Source organism: Leuciscus leuciscus, assembly GCF_965113295.1.
Source record: "Leuciscus leuciscus genome assembly, chromosome: 10".
In the NCBI taxonomy this organism is placed as follows: domain Eukaryota; kingdom Metazoa; phylum Chordata; class Actinopteri; order Cypriniformes; family Leuciscidae; genus Leuciscus; species Leuciscus leuciscus.
The window spans coordinates 43,404,834-43,430,425 of NC_138734.1; the positions used below are offsets into that span (position 1 = coordinate 43,404,834).

At 44.5% G+C, this 25,592-nt stretch overlaps 1 protein-coding gene across 1 annotated transcript in view; it reads left to right on the plus strand.

Annotated features, from left to right (window-relative positions):
• LOC309508206 (interferon-induced very large GTPase 1-like) overlaps positions 1-25,592 on the plus strand; it is a 53,098-nt gene that overhangs the window by 21,767 nt on the left and 5,739 nt on the right. The window contains exon 2 of the mRNA XM_082182725.1: positions 24,392-24,444. The gene's annotated coding sequence lies outside the window, so the exon portion shown is untranslated. The remainder of the gene's footprint in view (positions 1-24,391; positions 24,445-25,592) is intronic.

Genomic DNA, 25,592 nt, shown 5'->3' on the forward strand with positions numbered 1-25,592 from the left:
GAAAGATTGGTATCAAAGAGCACACAACAGGTTCCTAACCGACGACGAAGACTTGACAGAGCAGCCATCAATTATTAGACAGTATTCTAGGTTAGTACGTGCGGAGGTTTTTGGTCCAATCATTAGGAACTCTGTTTAGAATTGAGTAATGGGAAATTACTAGTCATCCAAATTTTTATATCAGCTATGCATTCCGTTAATATATTGAATTGGTAAGTTTCTTGTAATCTTGTAAGTAAAGAAGTTCATAAAGTTATTACTGCTATGCTCTTTGGAAACTTCAGAAGTAGAAGCTTTATTTCTTGTCAATTTAGCCACCGTATCAAATAAATACCTTGGGTTATGTTTGTTTTCTTCTAAGAGAGTCGAAAAATAAGCAGATCTAGCAGCTTTAAGGTCTTTCTGCATGCAATTGTGCTCTCACTCCACGAAATTCAAAAAACTTCCAGTTTTGTTTTCTTCCAGTTGCGCTCCATTTTTCTGGCTGCTCTCTTAAGGATCCTAGTGTGCTCGTTGTACCACAGCATTGGACTATTTTCTTTAATCTTCTTTAAGCGCAACGGAGAGACTTTGTCTAAAGTGCTGGAAAAGAGAGAGTCAAAAGTTTCTGTCGCAATATCGAGTTCTTCTAAGCTATCTGGGATGCTGAGAAGATGAAACTGATCAGGAATATTATTAATAAAGAAATCTTTAGTGGCAGAAGTGATAGTTCTAACATTTTTGTAACACAGAGCCGGTGCAACCATGGCTAAATGGAGTATACACGAGACTAGATAATGATCTGAGATGTCATCGCTCTGCTGCAGAATTTCCATGGCATCAACATTGATTCCATGTGACAATATTAGATCTAGAGTATGATTATGACAATGAGTGGGGTCTGACACGTGTTGTCTAACTCCAATAGAGTTCAGAATGTTACTAAATGCCAATCCCTATGTGTCTTTTTCATTATCTACATGTATATTAAAATCACCAACAATTAGTACTTTATCTGCAGCCAGTACTAACTCTGATTCTTTGATAAAGTCTGAATGGTGCCCTGGTGGCCTGTATACAGTAGCTAGCAAAAATGTCAAGCGTGATTTATCATTTACACTAGATAGTGTTACATTTAGCACCAACACTTCAAAATAATTATATTTGAAACTAGACTTCTCAGTAATTCAGAAGATATTACTATAGATTACAGCAACACCTCCCCTTTTTCCTTTCAGATGTTGCTCATTTTTATAACAGTAATCTTGCGGGGTGGACTCATTTAAAGCAATGCAATCGTTTGGTTTCAGCCAGGTCTTTGTCAAACACAACATATCTACAGTAGGTTATAATCTGTAATCATATCATTAACAATAAGTGCTTTTGAAGTAAGGGATTGAATATTCAGCAACCCAAGCTTTATCATTTGTTCACCAGTATTATAGCTGTTTTTTATTTGTTGAACATCAATTAAATTTTTACCCTTAAACGGGTTTGGGAGTTTTTTGTATTTCCTAATTCGGGCAACAGACACAGTCTCTATATGATAATATCTTAATGAAAGAATCTCTATGTGATGGGATTTATCTGACCTCAGTGACGTGAGACAGCTAGCAGACGGTCGGTTTAGCCAGTCTGTCTTCTTCCTGACCTGAGCCCCAATTCATGTTTGAGCTCTAAGACTATGTGCCATATTACTAGAGAGAAGAGCAGCACCATCCCAGGAGGTAAGGCATCCAGCCCGAGGAACTGCGAAGATCTCAGAGACGGGGTCTCCTGGAGAGCATTACTCAGCATAATGCTTACAACTCTTGCTAGCAAGGGGAGTTTCTCTGCTCAATCCATGGATCTACCCAGCACTTATGTTTCAAAGCACTGAGGAGGCCTGGAAAAAGCATAAGGGCTGATCTAACTGGGAGGCCTCACTAGAGGCCTACAACCGTCTGACCAGACTTCAGGAGGCCGAGTACTCATAGTTATCCTCAGTGAGGGGAGCACATGGCCTGCCTGGTAGGCAAACCAGGCTGTAGGCTAGATAGAAAAGAGGTTCCGGGAAGGAACCAGTAGCAGAATGTGAACACTTTAGTCATGCTAGGGTGCAAGCTCGCCTTCAGAAGCTGCCTGCTAAGGCCGTCTGAAGTGATAGCAAGCGGCCACTAGCTGCCAGAACCCAGTATCGCTGGGAAACCACTTACAGGGAGGACTGGTGAGGTCTACTACCTGATAACCAGTAGGCTGCCCAGTCCTGGGGCTCAGTCTCGGAGCGGCCTGTTAAGGCCGGCCTGTTAAGGCCTTTTCTTAGGTAAGAAACTGACTGCCATGGGCCGATAAGGTTGGGGACTGAGCTTCATGGTGGCCTGATAAGGCCAACCACCTGACAGTGGTCTTACAAGCTGGCAAAAATTACCCACGCTGTTGGAGTTAGCAGAGCATTCTCAAAGAAAAACACTCACAATTTGCACAGACAGATCCCTCGAGAACTGTCTGTGTGTGCTCTTCTCCCAGACAGAAAACGCACAGTTTGTATGTGTCACCTGGCGTCAGATATCTTGGGCACGGATCTGCATGCTTCTGAGAGCCTTCTCAGTGCATTTCATAACTACCTGATTTTCAAGCGCTTACAGACAGAACAGTCCCTGAAGATGAAAAGATGGATGTTATGTATGCAAGGCGCCCTTATATACTTTCAGGTCGCAGGTTAATGATTCATGGGCTGTCGCCGGTCAATATGATTGCCGTGATTTGATAGTGATTTCAGACACCTGTCACGCCGGAGGCGTTCCCCAAAGCGTCATTCGATGCAGTGCGAGTTCCCTTTCGAAAAGGAACAATTCAAAAAAGGCAACTCTCACTGCAAAAAAACGTGTTAGGTGTGAACAGGGTAAAAACACAGTTATCACCCTGTGATTACACAATGATAACACTATGTAAATGAAAAAAACATCTCTGCGATTGCAGAAACGACAAACAAGCGCTACTCTATACTGCCCAAAACTCGCGTTTAAATAGTCAGTAGCAAATTCTTAAAATATGAAAATATACTTTCAGGCTGTGTCTATGAGTCAGAAGCGCCAGACTGTAACTTAACGTTACTTGGAATTGCCTCACTTTGTGCCTCACAATCAAGAATGCAAGTTCTGTTGAACTCCATTGGTAACGACAGAACTTGCACCCATAATTGGTTCTGGAAAACGTACCCCCAATTTGACTTTATTTCTGTCATACATCTACAGAAGCTCTTAAACTTATTAATTATTGCAGGTTTGAATAGAGAGATGTTTGTATTCCCTGTGTCTGGGATGTAAAATTAAGACAATGCAGCGTCAGTAAAGACATCAATAATATTAACAAGATTTGGTCCATAATTCAAAACAAATTAAAAAAGACATGTAGGTATTACCTACGGTAATATAGGTATTACAGCAAAAATTTCAGATAAGTTTTATTATGGATAACAATTATTTTGTTGTGTTAGGTTTTCCCCATTAAACATAAACTGTGTGTTATTAGTCTATCAAAAAATCTGCTGTTTTCCAAAAAATGCAACACAATCCCTAATAATTAATTGGTTTGAGTAGGGCCAACTTAAATTATACAAATTAGTTTAATCAAATTAACTATTATGGGTATTTAGAACTTTATTTTTCTCTTGCACTTTAATAAACAAACAATAATTAATAATTTAATTCCACTGTAGTTAAAGCTGCAGTGCATAACTTTTTTTGGTTAAAAATGATCCAAAATAATTTTTTGAGATTCTTCCGCACTGAGGAGCCGTGCCAAAGCACAACCCACGTAAAGATGATAACTTATCAAATAACTACAATTTCAGATTGCTGTGAGGTTCGGGAGGTGACGTCTGTCTAAAAATATGCAAATTGTGCCGGAATTTAAATGCTAGATTTAGTGTGTAAATCATTTTGTTTACAAATTAGACGCTTTGCAGTTGTTATATATCTTATGTTAAATATTTCCTTTTGGATGTGTTCATTGTGATTATCTGGCTGGGTTTATAAAAGTTTGTAAAATTGACAGGATATTTGCTTGGATCATTTGGAAACAAAGCTTGTCTATTTCTGAATGTAATCGCGTGCATCTCTGATGATTATACTGTGTGTGTTGAAAAAAAAACCCATAGATTAAACACACTCGCAACAGACACACCCCAAAGCGGAGACATTATAGCATTGCCAGCGGCACTGAGTAGAGTTTTGCCACTGTAGTGGACATGCACTGTTACTGAGCAATGATGCAAACCTATGAAGGTATTTTTGCTGCAAATGAACTGAACGCCTGTGACAGTGAAATTTGAAGTTGTAGAGAATAGCCACACATGTGTATTAGTAAATATGAGAAATGTTTTAAGAGTTGCAAACTTGTAGACTTTTTTTTCTCTTCCACAAACACAACACAACAGTTACACCTTCTCAAATTCTTCATTGCAGGTGCACAAATCCTATTCTACAAATCACAAATTAAGAAACTCGTACACTCACATTTTTGCATTATTCCTTTTTCTTTAAACCCTCGCTAATCGGGCTTATGCTAGTCTAAACAATGCCTGAACTTCGTATTTTGAGCACTTCTTGCGTTGTTTTTTGCCTCTTCACGATGACTCACTTAATTTAGTCCTAATTTGTAAGTCGCTTTAGACAAAAGCGTCTGCTAAATGACTAAATGGCTAAAAAAAATTACTAAATGCTACAGTTGCTGCAGTGAATATGGTGCAAAACACATTCACACACCCGCATCAAAAGATGTGAAGTCATGGAGAAGTTTTGCTCATCCGCAAATTAGTATGTGAATTCATCTGATGAGAGTTGCACACTTGTAGAATATTTTCTCACAAATGTCTTGTATATTTTTCTAGCACAAACACAAGTACATAACTACAACTGCTTGAATCTGCTGCGACGCTTACAAGTGACAAGTTTCGCGTGCTCTCCCTTTTGCACCATTGATAAATGTGAAGTGTGGAGCAAAAGTGAGTTGTGCATCTGTAGAGGCAGTGGGCGGAGCCTACATGAATATTCATGAGTTTCCCGGGCATGCACGCAGATCTGATCATTTTAGTTAACGCTCCTAATTTTTCAGCAGGTTTTAATGGATTATTTCAAAAAAGGTAAATATAGTTTCAGCGCTAACTTAAACTACAATTGTGTATCGTTTCGAAGAGTTTATAATATTTTTATTAATTTGCACGTTTTGTGCATTCATTAATGACTTAATGATTGCAGGCATTCACTTCGTGTAGGCCTATATAAAGCACCTTGCGAAGCTTTAAAACTGTGTCTTTCACTAATTGTTATACATTGCTAAGCTACGTAATATGCTATCAGTTTCTGATGCAGAAAAGTTAGTTCATGCATTCATGACCTCGAGACTAGATTACTGTAATGCTTTATTAGGGACCGTTCGGTATTTATGGAAGGGGCCACCGGAGGAAAATAGGGGAGGGTCATGTCTTTTTATTCATTGTTGAGGGGAGGGTCATCCAACTTTTTTTTAGTCTAGGGGGAGGGTCACCCTACTTTTATATTCATGAAAACAGAAGCATTTCAAAGTGGCTTGTTTGGTGCTATTTTTTTCCATTTAGCTCCATGTTGATATCGCGTTATCAGCCCCCCTTCGATATCAAATGGGTCTGACCCAACAAAAATCCAGTTTGGCGCTGTTTGACAGTGAGCGCGCGCTTCAGTTCGCGCTTAGAAAAAGTGCATCATGTCAGAACAGAATGCCAAAGAAATGTTTACCCGGCAAAGCTTTAAAGCACGAGCAAATAATGAACTGTGATTGCAAATAAGTGCACACTGTCCTGTGAGTGTAACTCTACCGCTGCAGGTTGCCAACCGTTCCGTATAATACGGAATCGTCCCGTATTTGACACATAAAAGTCTTGTTCTGTATTGAACTGATACGGAACGCACTTTGTTCCGTATTTTTTAGAATTCAGTGCAAATCCATGACAGACACATTATAGCTTCTAATATAGCCTATGTCAGACAGAACGAAGACATTTGTAGGCTATGACAAGAAAAGAAAAAAAAAAACGACGGTGCGGTAGATACTAATTTGTCCCCCTGTTTGTCTATGATCAGCGTAGCGTTTTTAACATCTTGGAACATCATCAGAGAATGTGTCACGTATGTGGAGAGAGGACCCAAAAGCGGAAGGCAGTTTGCAAAGTTTAATAGAAGAGGAACAGATCAGATAATGAACACAGGTGGCCGTCAGGCATTCGTATCAAACAGAAAGTCTCTTTGCATTAATTCCAAAGTCAAAACTCAATAGATGATTCTCTCAGTCAAAAGGTACAGAAAGTCTCTTTGAAGAACATTAACAGAAATACTCGGACTGGGCCGGTTACGGGATAACCCGGAGGTAGAGAGAGAGGCTGAGTCCACAGAGACCACGGGAACGCCAGACAGTAGACCACTCACGTAGCTGGAGGTTGAACAGAGCAGATGCGAGGTAATAATGCTGTTAGTCAGAAGACGCACCAGACAGGACACCCACGACAAGACAGGACTGGATAGCAGACAAAAGGTACGTAACATAGGCAATAATCTGACAAAGAACAAAGGAAAGGAAAGCCAAGAAATAGAGAGTCTAATCAGAGAAAGTGGGAAACAGGTGGGGAGAGAGAGTGTGTAGAGATGAGGTAACGAGTAACAGCTGAATGGGATGATGAAGAGGATGTGTGTGCGTGAAAGGATGTAATAATGCGTGTGACCGGGAGAGGGAGAAAGAGAAGGAGAAAGAAACCAGGATCATGACAGTACCCTCCCCTCAAGGAGCGCCTCCTGGCGCAACAGAGGAGGACTGACGGGAGCGGTAGAAGTCATCAATCAGCGAGCGGTCCAGGACGTCCCGGGATGGAATCCAACTTCTCTCCTCAGGACCGTATCCCTCCCAGTCGACCTGGAATTGATGACCACGACCCCGAGGACGGACATCGAGAAGCTTACGAACCCTATAGGTGGGAGCGCCCTCCACACGGATAGGAGGGGAGACAGGACGAGGCGGGGCCCGAACAACAGGTTTAATACACGATACATGAAAGACAGGGTGGATGCGTCGGAGATTAGTAGATAGCTTGAGTTTGACTGAGACAGGACTGAGAATTTTAAGGATACGGAATGGTCCGATGAATTTAGGAGCCAACTTACGCGACGTGGATTGAAGAGGAATATTAAGGGTGGAAAGCCAGACCCTCTGCCCAACTGAATAACGGGGGCTTTTAGTGCGTCGTCTATTAGCGGCACGCCGAGTACGGGAACGAGTCTTGCAAAGGACGGATCTGACCCCTCTCCATGTACGTTTAGCACGTTGAATGAAGGCTTTGACGGACGGCATCTTGGAATCAGCGTCTTGTGAGGAAAAAAGCGGAGGCTGATAACCAAGACAACATTGAAAAGGGGACAAACCTGTGGCAGATGACGGGGCGGAATTGTGAGCGTACTCTGCCCAGGAAAGCTGTTCAGACCAGGAAGCAGGATTACGGAAAGCAAGACTGCGGAGAATACGTCCGATATTCTGATTAGCACGCTCGGCCTGGCCATTGGTCTGCGGGTGAAATCCGGACGAGAGACTAGCCGACGCTCCAATAAGACGACAAAACTCTTTCCAAAATAAGGAAGAGAATTGGGGACCCCTATCAGACACGACGTCGGTGGGTAGACCATGGATCTTAAAAATCTGGTCGACTACAATTTGGGCTGTCTCCCTGGCGGAAGGGAGCTTAGGTAAAGGAATAAAGCGGGCAGCTTTAGAAAAGCGGTCAACGACTGTGAGTATCACGGTGTTTCCCTCGGAGGGAGGAAGACCCGTGATAAAATCCATGGCGATGTGTGACCAAGGGCGAGACGGTAATGGGAGTGGGCGCAGTAATCCCGCGGGGGGAGAATTACTAGCCTTAGTCTGGGCGCAGACAGAACACGAAGCGACGAAACGGCGAATGTCGCGCTCATGAGAGGGCCACCAGAATCTTTGACGGATAGCGGCGACGGTGCCCCTAACACCGGGATGGGCAAATAATTTGGAGGAGTGACCCCATTGAAGAACAGCGAGACGAGCGGAAGGCGGAACGAACAAAAGGCCCCTTGGACAAAGACGAGGAGTAACGGCGTGAGCCAGGGAGCGTTTGACCAAGCGTTCTATTCCCCAGACTGCTGCGCCCACAACCATACTCTGAGGAAGAATCTCCTCCTTTGTGGGAACAACCTCTGGAGAAGCGAACTGTCGCGAAAGCGCATCTGGTTTAAGGTTTTTAGAACCAGGGCGGTAGGAAATGGAAAAGTCGAAGCGCGTAAAAAAGAGTGCCCAACGAGCCTGACGAGCGTTGAGTCTCTTAGCGGTCCGGATGTACTCTAGGTTTCTGTGATCTGTCCAAACAATGAATGGAACAGAAGTACCCTCAAGCCAGTGACGCCACTCGCCGAGGGCTAGACGGATAGCCAACAATTCGCGATTTTCCGACGTCGTAATTGCGTTCGGCGGGAGTAAGGCGATGAGAAAAGTAAGCGCACGGATGAACCTTTTCATCAGAGGATGAGCGTTGGGAGAGGACGGCTCCCACGCCCACCTCTGATGCATCTACCTCAAGAATGAATTGTTTGGAGATGTCAGGAGTTCTTAAGATAGGCGCGGAAGTAAAAAGGGATTTGAGACGGTCAAAAGCGGTTTGGGCCTCCTTAGTCCAAGAAAAACGAATCTTGGCAGAGGTGAGAGCCGAAAGAGGAGCGACGATCTGACTGAAGTTACGAATGAACCGTCGATAAAAATTCGCAAAGCCTAAAAAACGTTGAAGAGCAACCCGCGAATCAGGAACAGGCCATTCGGTAACCGCACAGACTTTGGAGAGATCCATGCTGATTCCCTCCGCGGATATAACGGATCCCAGAAAGGAGACGGAATGAGCATGGAAAATACATTTCTCAGCCTTGACAAACAATCGATTCTCGAGCAGACGCTGGAGGACTTGACGAACGTGCTGGGTATGTACTTGGAGAGAGGGGGAGAAAATTAAATATCGTCGAGGTAGACAAATACGAAAATGTTCAACATGTCCCTGAGGACATCGTTAATCAACGCTTGAAACACGGCAGGAGCGTTGACCAACCCGAAAGGAAGAACTCGATATTCGAAGTGCCCTAAGGGCGTGTTAAACGCGGTCTTCCACTCGTCCCCCTCCTTAATGCGGACAAGGTGGTAAGCATTACGAAGATCTAGTTTTGAAAAGATCTTAGCCCCCTGCAGGATTTCAAAGGCGGATGACATGAGCGGCAAAGGATACCGGTTCTTAACCGTGATGTCATTCAACCCCCTATAATCTATGCAGGGGTGTAATGAACCATCTTTTTTCTTAACGAAGAAAAAACCCGCACCGGCTGGGGAGGAGGAAGCGACGATAGTACCAGCATTGAGCGAATCCGATAGATATTTCTCTAATGCTTCGCGCTCGGGAGCAGAGAGAGAGTAAAGTCTCCCACGAGGTGGAGTGGTACCCGGAAGAAGGTCGATGCTACAGTCATAAGGTCGATGAGGAGGGAGAGAAGTGGCCCTGGAATGACTAAAAACCGCTCGCAGATCATGGTACTCCTCCGGGACCCCAGACAAATCACCTGGTTCTTCCTGAAAAACAGAAACAGAAGAGACAGGAGGAACAGCAGACATCAAACACTTAACATGACAAGACAAACTCCACGAAAGAATGGAGCCTCTAGACCAGTTTATCTGAGGGCTGTGTTCAACTAACCAGGGATGACCTAAAACTACAGGGCTATATGGAGACTGAAAAACAAGAAAAGAAATAGTCTCTTGATGATTTCCAGAGATGGTGAGACTCACCGGAGCAGTGGCAAAGCGCACTCTAGAGAGAATACTACCATCGAGGGCGTGGACAGGGGTGGAGTCCTTGCGTTCCACGAGGGGAATCCCCTGTTTACGAGCCCAGGTCTCATCCACGAAGTTTCCCTCGGCTCCTGAGTCGATTAAAGCCGAGCAGGAGATGGAGTGACCCGGCCAGCGGAGGAGGATAGAAAAAGTAGTGCGTGCGCGTGATGGAGGGTCTAAAGTTGAAGCGCTCACCAGTAACCCTCTCTCTACTGGTGAGCTTTGGCTTTTACTGGGCAGGTGGAAACTTGATGAGATGCAGCACCACAGTACATACAGAGGCGAGCCATGATGCGACGCTGACGCTCAGCCGCAGAGATATGTAATCCCCCCAGCTGCATGGGTTCTGAATCGGCGGAGGCAGGAAGTGCAGGAGAGAGAGCGGGAGGAGCATTGACTGGTCTTTCGAGGTTGTGGCTGCGGCGGCGCAATTCAAAGCGCTTATCCACTCGAATGGCCATGTCGATGAGAGGAACCAGATGGGAAGGTACCTCGCGGGCAAGGATTTCATCCTTAATGTCAGCATTAAGTCCTTCGAGAAAACGAGCTACCAGAGCCGACTCGTTCCAATCACAGGAAGCAGATAAAGTACGAAACTCAATCGAGAAGTCTGCCGCTGACATCCTTCCTTGGCGAAGTGTAGACAGAAGACGGGAAGCCTCCGCTCCGAAGGCAGACTGATCAAAGACCCGCAGCATCTCTTCTTTGAAGAGGGTGTAACGAGAAAGACAGTCGACGTCTGAATTCCATACAGCGGTTCCCCACTCTCACGCACGGCCAGACAGCAGGGAGATGACGAAAGCAATGCGAGAGCGGTCGCTGGCATACGTGGATGACTGTAGTGAAAAGACAACCTCGCACTGGGTCAAAAATGATCGACACTCCTTGGGCTCACCGGAATAGCACGGCGGGTTGTTGACTCTAGGCTCTGGAACTGCTGAAGCTCTGGAAGAGAAAGACTCAACATGGATGAGATGGAGCTGTTGCGAAATCTCAGTCATACGAGCAGCAAGGGAATCCATGGCATTGCGAGTAACGGCCAGCTCCTCCTCATGACGGCCCAGCATTGCTCCCTGGAGCTCAAGCGCAGACTGAAGAGGAATCTCCTTCGCTGGGTCCATTCTGGTCAGATTATTCTGTCACGTATGTGGAGAGAGGACCCAAAAGCGGAAGGCAGTTTGCAAAGTTTAATAGAAGAGGAACAGATCAGATAATCAACACAGGTGGCCGTCAGGCATTCGTATCAAACAGAAAGTCTCTTTGCATTAATTCCAAAGTCACTTAGCAAAACTCAATAGATGATTCTCTCAGTCAAAAGGTACAGAAAGTCTCTTTGAAGAACATTAACAGAAATACTCGGACTGGGCCGGTTACGGGATAACCCGGAGGTAGAGAGAGAGGCTGAGTCCACAGAGACCACGGGAACGCCAGACAGTAGACCACTCACGTAGCTGGAGGTTGAACAGAGCAGATGCGAGGTAATAATGCTGTTAGTCAGAAGACGCACCAGACAGGACACCCACGACAAGACAGGACTGGATAGCAGACAAAAGGTACGTAACATAGGCAATAATCTGACAAAGAACAAATGAAAGGAAAGCCAAGAAATAGAGAGTCTAATCAGAGAAAGTGGGAAACAGGTGGGGAGAGAGAGTGTGTAGAGATGAGGTAACGAGTAACAGCTGAATGGGATGATGAAGAGGATGTGTGTGCGTGAAAGGATGTAATAATGCGTGTGACCAGGAGAGGGAGAAAGAGAGAAGGAGAAAGAAACCAGGATCATGACAGAATGCCCTTTTAATTGGTCGTTTCAGTCATTGTGAGTCACGTATCGTAGCAACGATGACTACAAGTGACAACAGCGGGATGAAAGCCTTTATATTTCACATTTCTGTGGTTCAGTCTTGTATATTGATTAGGCCTACTTTGCTATTCTATAAATATATAGGCCTAATAAGTTGTATTATAATATGCTATAGCCTAATGTATGAAATGTATTTAGCCAATATAAATGTATCAATTAGTTTTCACAATATTCACCAGAAGTCATCATTTCAGGGGTTATTTTGAAAAAACATTCTTCCGTGGGGACCAGGCACGGCGTTAGTTTTCGGCGCACCCAAAAAAATAAAAAAAAAATAATAATAATAATAAGCTCATAATTTGTACTAAAATAGTCTAAATGTTTAGTTTTAAAAAAGTTTCTGCGCAAGTCAGCAGACAGTGCGGTTCGGGTTTGTTCTGATCAGAGCTCGTGAGCGGAGAGCGCATTTCTGAATATTCCGCTCCGCTCGCTCATTCCTTGCCACAAATAACCGGTTAAAGTAATGATTATGAATGTGTCTAAATTAGCAAGGAGACATTTATTTGTTTAGTAATAAACTGGTGTTTTCTGTGTCGCTGCAAAGATGAAGTTGACGATGCTCGCCATGAACGCCAGAGAGAAATGCACATTTCATATGGATATTCAGAGAGTAGCCTATTTATTTTGGTTTGAATATTTTCGTTTAAAAGTAGACATTTCAAGCTTTCTGTAATATAGACTATATTCCTCAAATCTGTGAGGCACACGCTGAGTTTCGGCGCCCTCCAGTTCACGTGCAATGCAAGTGATCGTGTCCGCGCCTTATTACATTGTTTGATATTGGCTTCTTATTTATTAAATACGGGCAATTGGTTGATAAAACATTGATCAAAATTAAGATACAATTTATACAAAACGAAAATCTTTTAAAAAGAGTTTTCTACAAAACAAAACTTAATGAAGTGGTCAAAATCATATTTTACCAAAAACAGCGCCGTTGCTAGGAGGGCGCCAGCGCCTCTGCCTCTCAGCGCCTCTGCCTCGCGAGTGGATGATAGCCCTGAAGACGCCTAGCAATGATATACCTATAGTGGTAGTATACCTTTAGTTAAGTTATACCTTAAGAGTATTCGTAGCGTGCTAAGAGACAATGTTATCGGAAAATGCAGCCCAGGTATGATGCGTATGATGCGTAATGGAGATTCCAAAGCGCTCTTCTTTGGTCAGAACCATGGAGAGCGATCGCGGATAGGTCGTCCTATGCACCAGAAACTTTTAACAAAGCAAAAAAAATTTTTAAAGAGCATCAAGCTATAAAAATCTATATTGTGTATACGCACATATAATATAGCCTAACATTAGGCTTTATTAGTCAATATTTTTTATTAGGTTAAACAGTGATTGGATAACGTTTTTAATTTAATGTTTTTAATTTAAGGCCTACCCACGATTGGTCTGGCCCATTCAAAACTGGTTCACTATTCCAGTGTTATGGACGTGACATTTGCAGTCAAAACTTGAAATATAAATTCTCAGAAAATGCATTTAATACCAATATTTTGAAACGTCTGAAAGGAGTCAAGACATTAGAAAAATATCAGTCTACACATGCGTTTTATATTTAATATGAGGGAAATACACATGTGACGTGACACAAAAAATCTTTAACTTTTAGGTGGCAAAATATTTTTAGTAATTCTATAAATTACACTGTGCAAACCAAAAGATAGGCCTACCCACCGGATGAATAAAGATCGGCCTCCACAGAACATAAAATATTATTTTTATTTTATTTTTCGTGTTCGAATTTATGTGAAAAAAAAAACAAAAAACAAAAAAAAAACAATGTTATGGGCGTGACAGTTCTCCATTACGGACATGACTGCTCTGAAAGCGACTTTAAAAATTTCACAGAGACCTCAAACCGAAAGCACAAAGCCTTTCTTTAAAGTGAATTTCGTTTTTTTATTAATTGTATCTTAATTTTAATCAATGTTTCATCTGGATTTAATAAATAAGTAAATATAGTAGAAAATAGATAATCATGACACGGAGGCGCGGGCGAGTGACTCGTGTCTCATAAATGAACCGAAACTCAGCGTAAGGTATGCTACTTGCCTCACAGACCTGAGAAATATATAGGAAGCTAGAAATGTCTACTTTTAAACAGAACCATTCAAAACGAAGGAAAACAGACTGCTTTCTGCTTATGAAATGTGCATTTCTCTCTGGCGCGTTCTGAGAAGATCGCGACGCATCGTCAACTTCATCTTTGCAGTCGACACAGAAAACACTTGTTTATTAATAAACAATTAAAATGTCTCCTTGCTATATTTGACATATTAATAATCATTACTTTTGCCGGTTCTTTGTGACAGCTTTTAGATGCTTTTTTGGCAGCGCCACCCAGATGTTGAACGAGTCACACCGCATCAGCACCGAAAACGTCTCGGTTACATATGGTAACCCTCGTTCCCTGAGGGAGGGAACGGAGACGTACGTCGTGGTGAACGACGAATAGGAATCTCGCTAGAGAGGCCAATCTACTTCGAGTGAAACTAAACGAGCCAATGCATATTGGCGTGCAATCATTTGCATCAGCTGTGCAGCCTCGCAGCGCGGGTATTTAACGAGCAGCTGGTGCGATTGCACTTCAGTTTTTTGCTGAGGAGCCGAGCCGGTGAGCTGGCTGCCCCGGCGGGTCGCAGCAGATGTGGCGACGGGACGTACGTCTCCGTTCCCTCCCTCAGGGAACGAGGGTTACCATATGTAACCGAGACGTTCCCTATCGTTCGGTCACTACGACGTACGTCGTGGTGAACGACGAATAGGAATCCCTACCAAAGTGCCACAGCTGCTGCACCCCATCCAGCGCCCTGAGCAAGCCTCTACACCTTCTTGCCTGGAAGGACGATAGGAGAGGGCTTACACTGAGAGTATCCGTCACTGTTGTTCCATGAACCCATACAGTGAGATTATTGGATAACACTGGGAAAGTGTGCCCGATCTGAGGGAGGGGAACGCTGCGGGAGCCACATTCTTAAGAAGAGTTATGTGGGAATAAACATATGGACTAACCCAAGGGTTGTACTGCATATGAATAGTGGGTGACTTAGCCCAAGGGAAGACACGGGCTTCCGTTTAGGAGCAGCCGTGGAAGATATACACATATGGGATCCCCGTAGGGTCACACATATGGGACCCAGCCTAGACCCGGTTCTCAAGGATTCAGCGGATAAAGGCCTGGCACCGGACGCTCCGCCACGTCCGGGCCGAGGGTGTTTGGAGGACTCGACAGGTTTTGACTCTGGAGCAATAAGGGTGCACAGTAGGGTGCAGCAAGCCGACAGAGCCGGTACTCACAGTGCTTTTACCCGTTTAGGGCGAGAACATGGGAGGACACCGGCTCTACACGTAGGCTATAGTATCTAGCGAACGTGTTAGGTGTCGCCCAGCCCGCAGCTCTACAGATATCTGTTAGCGAGGAGCCACATGCCAGCGCCCAGGAGGATGCAACGCCTCTCGTGGAGTGTGCATGCAACCTGAGCGGGCAGGGCACGCCTTGAGCTTGGTAAGCCAAGGCAATGGCATCCACTGTCCAGTGGGCCATCCTCTGCTTGGAGACAGCCTTCCCTTCTGCTGGCCTCCGTAACAGACAAAGAGCTGGTCTGAGGTCCTGACACTTTGAGTTCTGTCCACGTACATACGCAGAGCGCGAACGGGACAGAGCAAAGCCAGGGCTGGGTCTGCCTCCTCCAGGGGCAGCGCTTGCAGGTTCACTACCTGATCTCTAAAGGGAGTGGTAGGAACCTTGGGCACATAGCCAGGCCGGGGTCTCAGTACAACATGGTTGTCACCCGGCCCGAACTCTAGGCACGATTCGTCGACCGAAAATGCTTGCAGGTCCCCTACCCTCTTGATCGAGGCCAGTGCAATCAGCAGCAAAGTCTTCAAGGAGAGAAGCTTTAAGTCTACTGACTGCAAAGGCTCAAAGGGAGAATCCTGAAGTGCTCGGAGCACCAGGGAAAGGTCCCAAGAGGGTATGGAGGGGGGACGAGGAGGATTTAATCGTCTCGCCCCCCTAAGGAACCTGACGACCAGGTCGTGCTTTCCAACTGTTTTGCCATCTATGTGGTCATGATAAGCTGAAATAGCGGCAGCGTGTACTTTGAGGGTGGAGGGAAACAGCCTTCACTCCAACCCTTGCTGCAAGAAGGAAAGCACTGACCCTATCGAACATCTTTGGGGGTCCTCTCTGCGAGAGGAAACCCACTCGACGAACAGGTTCCACTTCAAGGCGTACGCACGTCTCGTAGACGGCGCTCGCGCAGAAGTGATGGTGTTAAGTACCTCTGAGGGTAAGTCACCTAGAACCTCCGCGTCCCACCAGGGACCAGACATGGAGTTCCCAGAGGTCCAGACGCGGGTGCCATAGGGTGCCCCGTCTCTGAGTCAGAAGATCCTTCCTCAGAGGAATGGGCCAGGGAGGGACTGTCACGAGGAGCATGAGTTCTGGGAACCAAGTCCGGGTGGGCCAATAGGGAGCCACCAGAAGGACCTGCTCCTCGTCCTCCCTGACTTTGCACGGAGTCTGTGCAAGTAGGCTCACTGGGGAAACGCATTTTTGCGAAGGCCCCGGGGCCAGCTGTGAGCCAGTGCGTCCGTGCCGAGTGTTCCCTCGGTCAGGGAGTAAAACAGCTGGCAGTGGGAGGTCTCTGAGGAGGCAAACAGGACTACCTGAGCCTCCCCGAACTCTCTCCAATCAGCTGAACCACCTGGGGGTGGAGTCACCATTCTCCCGAAGCACAGCTCGTGATAGCCCGTCGGCCACACGGTTGAGCACACCGGGGGCATACATGGCTCGAAGCGACCTCAGATGCTTCTGACTCCAGAGGAGGAGATGGCGGGCGAGTTGCGACATGAGACGGGAGCGTAGACAACCTTGTGGGTTGATGTACGCAACGGTCGCAATGTTGTCCGTACGGACCAGCACGTCTCTGCCCTGAAGCGGCTTTTTTAAGCGGCTCAGAGTGAGACGTGCTGCAAGCAACTCAAGGCAGTTGATGTGCCAATGCAGTTGGGGGTCCGTCCACACCCCTGACACTGCATGCCCGTTGTACGTGGCACCCCAGCCGGTGGGAGAGGCATCTGTGAAACCACAGCATGCCTGGACACCTGTTCCAAGGGGACTCCTGCCCGAAGGAACGAGGGGTCTGACCACGGACTGAAGGTCAGGCGGCACTCCGGTGTGATTGTCACCCTGTGAGTGCCGTGATGCCACGCCCATCTCGGGACTCGGCCGAAAAGCCAGTGCTGAAGCGGTCTCATATTGAGCAGTCCAAGCGGGGTTACCGCTGCTGCCATATGCCCCAGGAGCCTCTGAAAGAATTTCAGTGGGACCGCCGTCCTGCCTTTGAACGTGTTCAAGCAGTTCAACACCAACTGAGCGCGCTGTTCTGTGAGGCGCTCTGTCTGAGCGACCGAATCCAACTCCATACCGAGAAAAGAGATCCTCTGCAAGGGGGCAAGTTTGCTCTTTTCCCAGTTGACCTGAAGGCCCAGCTGGCTGAGGTGCCTGAGCACGAGGTCCCTGTGTTCGCATAACTGATCTCGAGAGTGTGCCAGTATGAGCCAGTCGTCAAGACAGTTGTGGATGCGAATGCCCTGTTCTCTCATGGGAACAAGGGCCCCCTCTGTGACTTTCGTGAAGACACGGATAGACAGGGACAGGCCGAAGGGCAGGACCTTGTACTGATATGCTCGACCCTCGAACGCAAGCACAGAACGGCCTGTGTCGAGGAAGAATCGAGACATGAAAGTACGCGTCCATCAGGTCGATCGCTGCAAACCAGTCTCGGGGACGGATGCATTCGAAAATGCATGTCTGCGTGAGCATTTTGAACGGATAGCTGTTGAAGGCTCCGATTCAAAACTCGCAGGTCCAAGATTGGTCATAACCCACCCCTTTCTTGGGTACAATGAAGTAGGGACTGTAGTGCCCTGTCCTCATATCGGCTGGAGGGACCGGCTCTATCGCGTCCTTCGCCAGTAGGACTGCGATCTCCGCGCACAAGACATGGGCATCGGCTGCTCTCACTGTAGTGGAGTGGATGGCCCGAAACTTGCGGGGACGCCAGGCGAACTGAATCGCATAGCCGAGCCTAATGGTCCGAATGAGCCAGCGAGACGGACTGGGGAGCAATAACCAGGCTCGCAGAGACCGTACAAACGGGACCAAAGGGACCGTAGGCGTACCCGGAGTGGGGCAGTGAGGTGGAACACAGGGGCTCGGCTCGGGAGGCTCTCTCTGGGAGGCGGCCCGCAGCGGAGTCTGAGTGTGCTGTGCAACACTTACCCGGTTCCACGAGGCAGGAGGTGCAGGAGGCGGCTTGGTTGCGTTCTCGAACCGCACACTGTTGCCTGCTGGCGATAGAAGAGGTGAATGAGAATGGTGAGGATTCTCTCCTCCCACTGCTCTCTTGGCCCTTTTCAGACCCAGGGATAGAAGAACTGCTCTTTTTTTTTTTTTTTTTTGAATTTAGGTACCACTGTGACTCCAGTGGTGGAACACTCAAAAGATTCGTTCCCCGGCCCTCACCGGGTGAGAGCAGCTCCACCCATCTCCGGGTCACCCATCTCAGGGGTGATTGTTTCACCGACCACTTAAACAGTGGCTGAGACGGGCGGTGTCATCCTCCTGCAGCGGACACAGTAGAGCAGGCTGTGCCGGAGTGTTTTTTTTTTTTTTTTTGCAGGGGATGACACCCTTGGCGACGAGTAGACTGAGGGGCGGCCCACGAGGCACTCTGGTGGTACGTCGGGGAAAGCGCTTCAGTCTGCTGCTAACTGCGGAGAACTGCTGGGCCAATTCTCAACAGTGTCGCCGAAAAGGCCACCTTGTGAGATGGGAGCATCGAGAAAGCGTACTTTGACGACGTCTCGCACCTCTGCAAGGACAGCCAGGGGCGTTTCTGGACCACCAAGGTGGACATCGTCTGCCCGAGGGCCTGCGCTGTGACTTGAACACGGTCAGTCGACAAGCGCAGCTCAACTCCGGCTCAGAACTACCCTCGTGCAATAAGAGTGCCTTGGCCTCGCATGCAGGGCAGAGGTGGCTCGCCAGAGGCACAGCCACCCCACCATCGAGGGTAGTGAGAGAGGTGAAAACTTATGCAGAATTTGGCACTTTTGGCGTTCCATATTTTGGCACCAATATAGCTCCATACTCCTAAGTTTTCAATGCACATCCGAGAAAGACCCGGGAAAGCATGGCTGTCAGTTCTGAATCTGATTCAGCATAAGCACACACACTATTACAGTGGGAACTCAGCATACCCTCATTTCCAGAACAAAACAGGCCCTCTCTCCGATGCGGCAATCGACATCTGCCCTCAGCTGGAGCCCTGAATGAAACGCTAGGTTCCTCCAATTTTGAAGGACCAGCAATCCCATCCAGAAGCTGCACAACTTGTGATGCGCTAGAGAGGGAGGGGCCCTAGGGGGTTGGTTCCCCGAAGGAGAAGCCCTCAGCTCTCAGATCACCCAAGCCATTCTACTGAAGTAGACCTCTCCTGGTGGCCACCAGGGAGGGCGCTACAACGGAGAATACATTTACATTTACATTTATTCATTTAGCTGACGCTTTTTATCCAAAGCGACTTACAATTGCTATATATGTCAGAGGTCGCACGCCTCTGGAGCAACTAGGGGTTAAGTGTCTTGCTCAGGGACACATTGGTGTCTCACAGTGGATTCGAACCCGGGTCTCTCACACCAAAGGCATGTGTCTTATCCATTGCGCCACCACCACCCCTAGACAAGGATAGACAAGGAGACCGCGCACCTAGAGCGCCGAGCGAGCGCTGGGTTGCCGTGACAACCCGCGCTGCAGCCCGGCAGCTCGACGGCACACGACACGCTGAGGAGCGAGAGGGTTTTCCCCGCGGAAGCTCTCGCCGATCTCGACGGTCCCCCAGAGTGTCGAGCAGACCTGCAGCTGTGCTTTTACACACAAGCAGCGGCTGGCCAACAACAGAGGGGACTCAAACTTTCCGGAGAAAGAAGAGTTGACCGGTGTGTCGACGTGGTCATGTTCCCGTGCGAGAACATGAACCACCCACGAACACAGTCTCACATGTTTCCCAGGCATGCGAGACAGTGATCGTGGCCGTCAGTGAGGACAGGAAACGACCGCAACCAGAAACACACGGGTGGAATGTCATCTTTAGAAAGACGCAACTCACACCCATGTAAGCTCTTTCAGGGAAATACTCTCCTTGGTACTGAAGCACGCAGGGGAACGGTCGCAGCGGACACAGACAGGAATGCAACCTGTCGTGCGCTGTCTCCCTTCACGGCGGTCTTACCAGCCATAAGAACGGCTATTCAGCGCTCTTGGCGCACCGTTACCAGCTGTGAAAACAGCTTTTTTGTTTTGCTCAGTAACACAAAAACAAAGAGAGAAAAAGAAAGTCGACCCCGCTGCTGCGCTGTATCGCCCGCACCAGACACGAGAGATCATCTTGAAGAGCTTGCTCGTTGTTTGATCACTCAGTAGATTAAACAGCATCGAAACGCTCGGCTCCGAAGCAAAAAGCTGAAGTGCAATCGCACCAGCTGCTCGTTAAATACCCGCGCTGCGAGGCTGCACAGCTGATGCAAATGATTGCACGCCAATATGCATTGGCTCGTTTAGTTTCACTCGAAGTAGATTGGCCTCTCTAGCGAGATTCCTATTTGTCGTTCACCACGACGTACGTCGTAGTGACCGAACGATAGGGAACATGATTTTTTTTCAAATCTAAAATCAAAAATCGTGATACGAACCGAATCGTAGGTTTGGTCTATCGTTACAGCCCTAGTAAGATGAGAAAGCAAGAGTTTATTGTAAAAAAACAGTATAGGCTACAGAAGTAGGCTATAAATTATCGGGGAGGGTCATGCCTTTTTTCACAATCATTTTGGAGGGTCATAGAAAAATGTATTGCTGGCTAAGGGAGGGTCATGTCTTTTTTGACAACAGATCTCAAAACTCCTCCGGTGGCCCCTTAAATAAAAAACGAACAGTCCCTTAGCTGGTTGTCCTGCATCCTCAATAAAGAAGCTACAGTTAGTCCAGAATGCCGCCGCTAGAGTTCTTACTAGATCAAGAAAATATGATCATATAACACCAATTTTATCATCACTACATTGGTTACCTATAAAGTCCCGTATTAATTACAAGGTATTGCTACTGACTTATAAAGCCCTAAACGGCTTAGCTCCAGTCTATTTAACGGATCTTCTATCGCCCTATAATCCATCGCGCTCTTTAAGATCACTAAATTCGAGGCTTTTGGTCATACCTAGGATATCCAGATCCACCAAAGGAGGGAGAGCATTTTCACATTTAGCTCCAAAACTCTGGAATAGCCTTCCTGATACTGTTCGTTGCTCAGACTCGCTCTCCCAGTTTAAAACTAGATTAAAGACGCATCTCTTCAGCCAGGCATTCATATAATACTTTTAATCTTACAGTTAAATCCGACCTCTAGTTCATAAACGCCAGAGGAGAACTGGCCCCCGACTGAGCCTGGGTTCTCCCAAGGTTTTGTTTTTTCTCCATTAGGTCACTTGATGGAGTTTTTCGGTTCCTTGCCACTGTTGCCTTTGGCTTGCTCAGTTGGGGATATTTTGGGGATATTTAATTTTATCAATCAATAAATTCCACTAGAAACAAACCTGGTTGTATTATTTTACTTTAATACTGTGAAGCTGCTTTGATACAATCTGTATTGTGAAAAGCGCTATACAAATATATTTGACTTGACTTGACTTATAATTTGTTGATTGCAATAAAATAAACACATAGTTTATTAAATTTAGTAACAACACACATAGTAAAATTGTTGTTATAAAATTAAGGGTCAAGAACCCAACTAAAGCAAACACTGATCACCATTGTGGTAACATCAAATGAAACTCAATAAATCATCATCATATAAACCTCTACTAATTCTCAATAACAACTTTTGTAGACATCTTAGAGAAATAAAGTCAGTAATTAGTAATTGGTTAGTAATAAGTAAAGCTGGTAATGCTGTTTGTGCAGTTTTTTAATCCTCTGCTGAGATCTTGAGAGATTTAATGTCTTCTTTTATCTTCAGTTGATTTCATCTAAGGCTGTGGTTGAAGTCAGTTGTAGTTTTTGTGTTTCTCTTTGCTTCAGTGATTTTGCTCATTAACAGCAGGTGTTCGTCACTAATGCTCAGTCATCACTTAATCACTTAATTTATCACACAATTAATCACTTAACTTCTTGACTGCAATGTATCTCTAAAATTAAACAAATTAAGGAAATCAGTGTCCTCAAATGAAATGAGTTAGCTTAACTTTTGGGGTTTTTCACTGTGAGGAAAAATGCATTGTCGATCAGCGCCACCTTGCATTAATTAGCCGAAGGAGATCTATCGTCTCGCGTTCGGTGTGAAAGCTCCATTCATCAGCGACTCGCCTTGTTTTATTGCGTCAAGTTTAGTGTGAAAGGGCTTTTAAAGGGATAGTTCACCCAAAAATTTTAATTAGCCCTTTATTTACTCACCCTCAAGCCATCCTAGGTGTATATGACATTCTTCTTTCAGACGAATACAATCAGAGTTATATTAAAATATGTCCTGTCTCTTCCGAGTTTTGTAATGGCAGTGAATGGTTTCTGTTTTGAAGTCCATAAAAGTGCATCTATCCATCATAAAAGTGCATCTATCCATCATAAAAGTACTCCACATGTCTCCAGGGGGTTAATAAAGACATTGTGAAGCGAAACAATGCGTTTGTGTAACAATTAAAATTAGCCTATGATTTACTAACCCTCAAGCCATCCTAGGTGTATATGATTTTTCAGACGATTACAATCAGAGTTATATTAAAATATGTCCTGGCTCTTCCAAGTTTTGTAATGTCAATGAATGGCCGGTTTCTGTTTTGAAGTCATAAAAGTACTCCACATGTCTCCAGGGGGTTAATAAAGACCTTGTGAAGCGAAGCAATGCGTTTGTGTAAGAAAAATATCCATATTTAAAACTTTATCGACTAAAATAACTAGCACTGACACAGAGCCAGTGCGCATCGCATTAAAATAATTAGCACTGACAGACAGCCATGCGCATCGATTTACAGCGAAAGACTAACCCTTGAACTTGACGCGCAACGTAATGACGAACACGGAAGCACAGAGGATAGAGCAAAACAAAACATCAATCACAAATTAGAAGTTTTTGAACTTTTTCAAAACTTTTTGAACTTTTTGAGAGAAATGTCGGAGGAACTTGAGTTTGTTGCCCAGCCCTGCTTGTTTGAACCGCGAGAGGCGTCACAGCTTACGCTACTCCTACGACATACATCGCCAAGTGTTACTCTTTTGCAGAGGTGTCAAGTAACGAAGTAAAAATACTTCGTTAACTTACTTAAGTAGAAATTTGGGGTATCTATACTTTACTGGAGTAATTATTTTTCAGACGACTTTTTACTTCTACTCCTTACATTTTGACGCAATTATCTGTACTTTCTACTCCTTACATTTTAAAAATAGCCTCGTTACTCCTATTTAATTTCGGCTTGTTTTCATTCCTGCTTGTCGTCGTAAAAAAAAAAAAAAAAATTGACCAATTACACAAACGGTTTAGACCTGACTCCCGCCTCCTGAATACACATCGCTAAACTGATTGGCGTTGTGGTGTCTTTCTAACTTGTGAGAGGCTGTAGTCACATTTGGTTGTGCGCAGCGCCAAAAGTCCTCCGAAGGAAACCTAGATGCGGTAAGCGAGGGAGAAATCGGGGCAAATCACGTCAAATATTGATTCAGAGAGAGAGAGAGAATTAATTTTTTTTCTTCCTTACATTACTTTTACTTTTATACTTTAAGTAGTTTTGATACTTTTATACTTTTACTTGAGTAAAAAGCTTGAGTTGATACTTCAACTTCTACAGAAGTCTTTTTAAAACCTAGTATCTATACTTCTACCTGAGTAATGAATGTGAATACTTTTGACACCTCTGCTCTTTTGGCGTGAGTCGACATGCGTATTTTTCTAACACAAATGTATCGCTTCACTTCAACAGATCTTTATTAACCCCCCAGAGCCGTGTGGAGCACTTTCATCATGGATGGATGCACTTTTAAAGACTTCAAAACAGAAACCAGCCAAAAATACAAAAAATATAAAAAGAGTTAAGAGCCCAACTAATGTAAACAATAATCAGTTATGGTGACTTCAAATCAAATAGAGTTAAACCTCTCTTAGTTCGCAATAACAACTTTTGTAGACTACTAACAGAAATAAAGTCAGTCTGGTTAGTAATAAGTAAAGATGGTAATGCTGTTTGTGCAGTTTTTTAATCCTCCTCTGCTGAGATCTTCAGAGATCTTGTGTCACATGGGCACATAACCACTCTGTGGGAGGCAGAATAATTGCTGGTTGGTAGGGGATCAAATACTCAATCAAACGCTAATCATTTTATAACCTTTATATAATGTGTTTTTCTCTGGATTTACTTGTTGATATTTCATCTCTATCAGTTAAAATAAACCTACCTTAAAAACTGTAGACTCTTCCTTTCTTTGTAAGTGGGCAAACTTAAAAAATCATCAGGGGATCCAATCATTATTTTCTCCACTGTATATTTGTTCTGTATAAAAGTTATTTCTCGAAATAAATTAAATATTTTCTTAATCAACAGGGGAAACAAGGACTGTGGGGAATCAGGAGTCCGTCCTGATCAACACCATCATTACAACAGGAAAATACTGAACAAGACATGGAAAAAAATAATAATCTACAACAGGAAAATACTGAAGAAGACATGGAAAAAATTAATAATCTACAACAGGAAAATACTGAAGAAGACATGGAAAAAATTAATAATCTACAACAGGAAAATACTGAAAAAGACATGGAAAAAATTAATAATCTACAACAGGAAAATACTGAACAAGACATGGAAAAAAATAATAGTCTACAACAGGAAAATACTGAACAAGACATGGAAAAAAATAATAGTCTACAACAGGAAAATACTGAAGAAGACATGGAAAAAAATAATAATCTACAACAGGAAAATACTGAACAAGACGTGGAAAAAAAAAATAATCTACAACAGGAAAATACTGAACAAGACATGGAAAAAATTAATAATCTACAACAGGAAAATACTGAAGAAGACATGGAAAAAATTAATAATCTACAACAGGAAAATACTGAAGAAGACATGGAAAAAATTAATAATCTACAACAGGAAAATACTGAACAAGACATGGAAAAAATTAATAATCTACAACAGGAAAATACTGAACAAGACATGGAAAAAAATAATAATCTACAACAGGAAAATACTGAAGAAGACATGGAAAAAATTAATAATCTACAACAGGAAAATACTGAAGAAGACATGGAAAAAAATAATAGTCTACAACAGGAAAATACTGAACAAGACGTGGAAAAAATTAATAACCTACAACAGGAAAATACTGAAGAAGACATGGAAAAAAATAATAATCTACAACAGGAAAATACTGAAGAAGACATGGAAAAAATTAATAATCTACAACAGGAAAATACTGAAGAAGACATGGAAAAAATTAATAATCTACAACAGGAAAATACTGAACAAGACATGGAAAAAATTAATAATCTACAACAGGAAAATACTGAACAAGACATGGAAAAAAATAATAATCTACAACAGGAAAATACTGAAGAAGACATGGAAAAAATTAATAATCTACAACAGGAAAATCCTGAAGAAGACATGGAAAAAAATAATAGTCTACAACAGGAAAATACTGAACAAGACGTGGAAAAAAATAATAATCTACAACAGGAAAATACTGAACAAGACGTGGAAAAAAATAATAATCTACAACAGGAAAATACTGAACAAG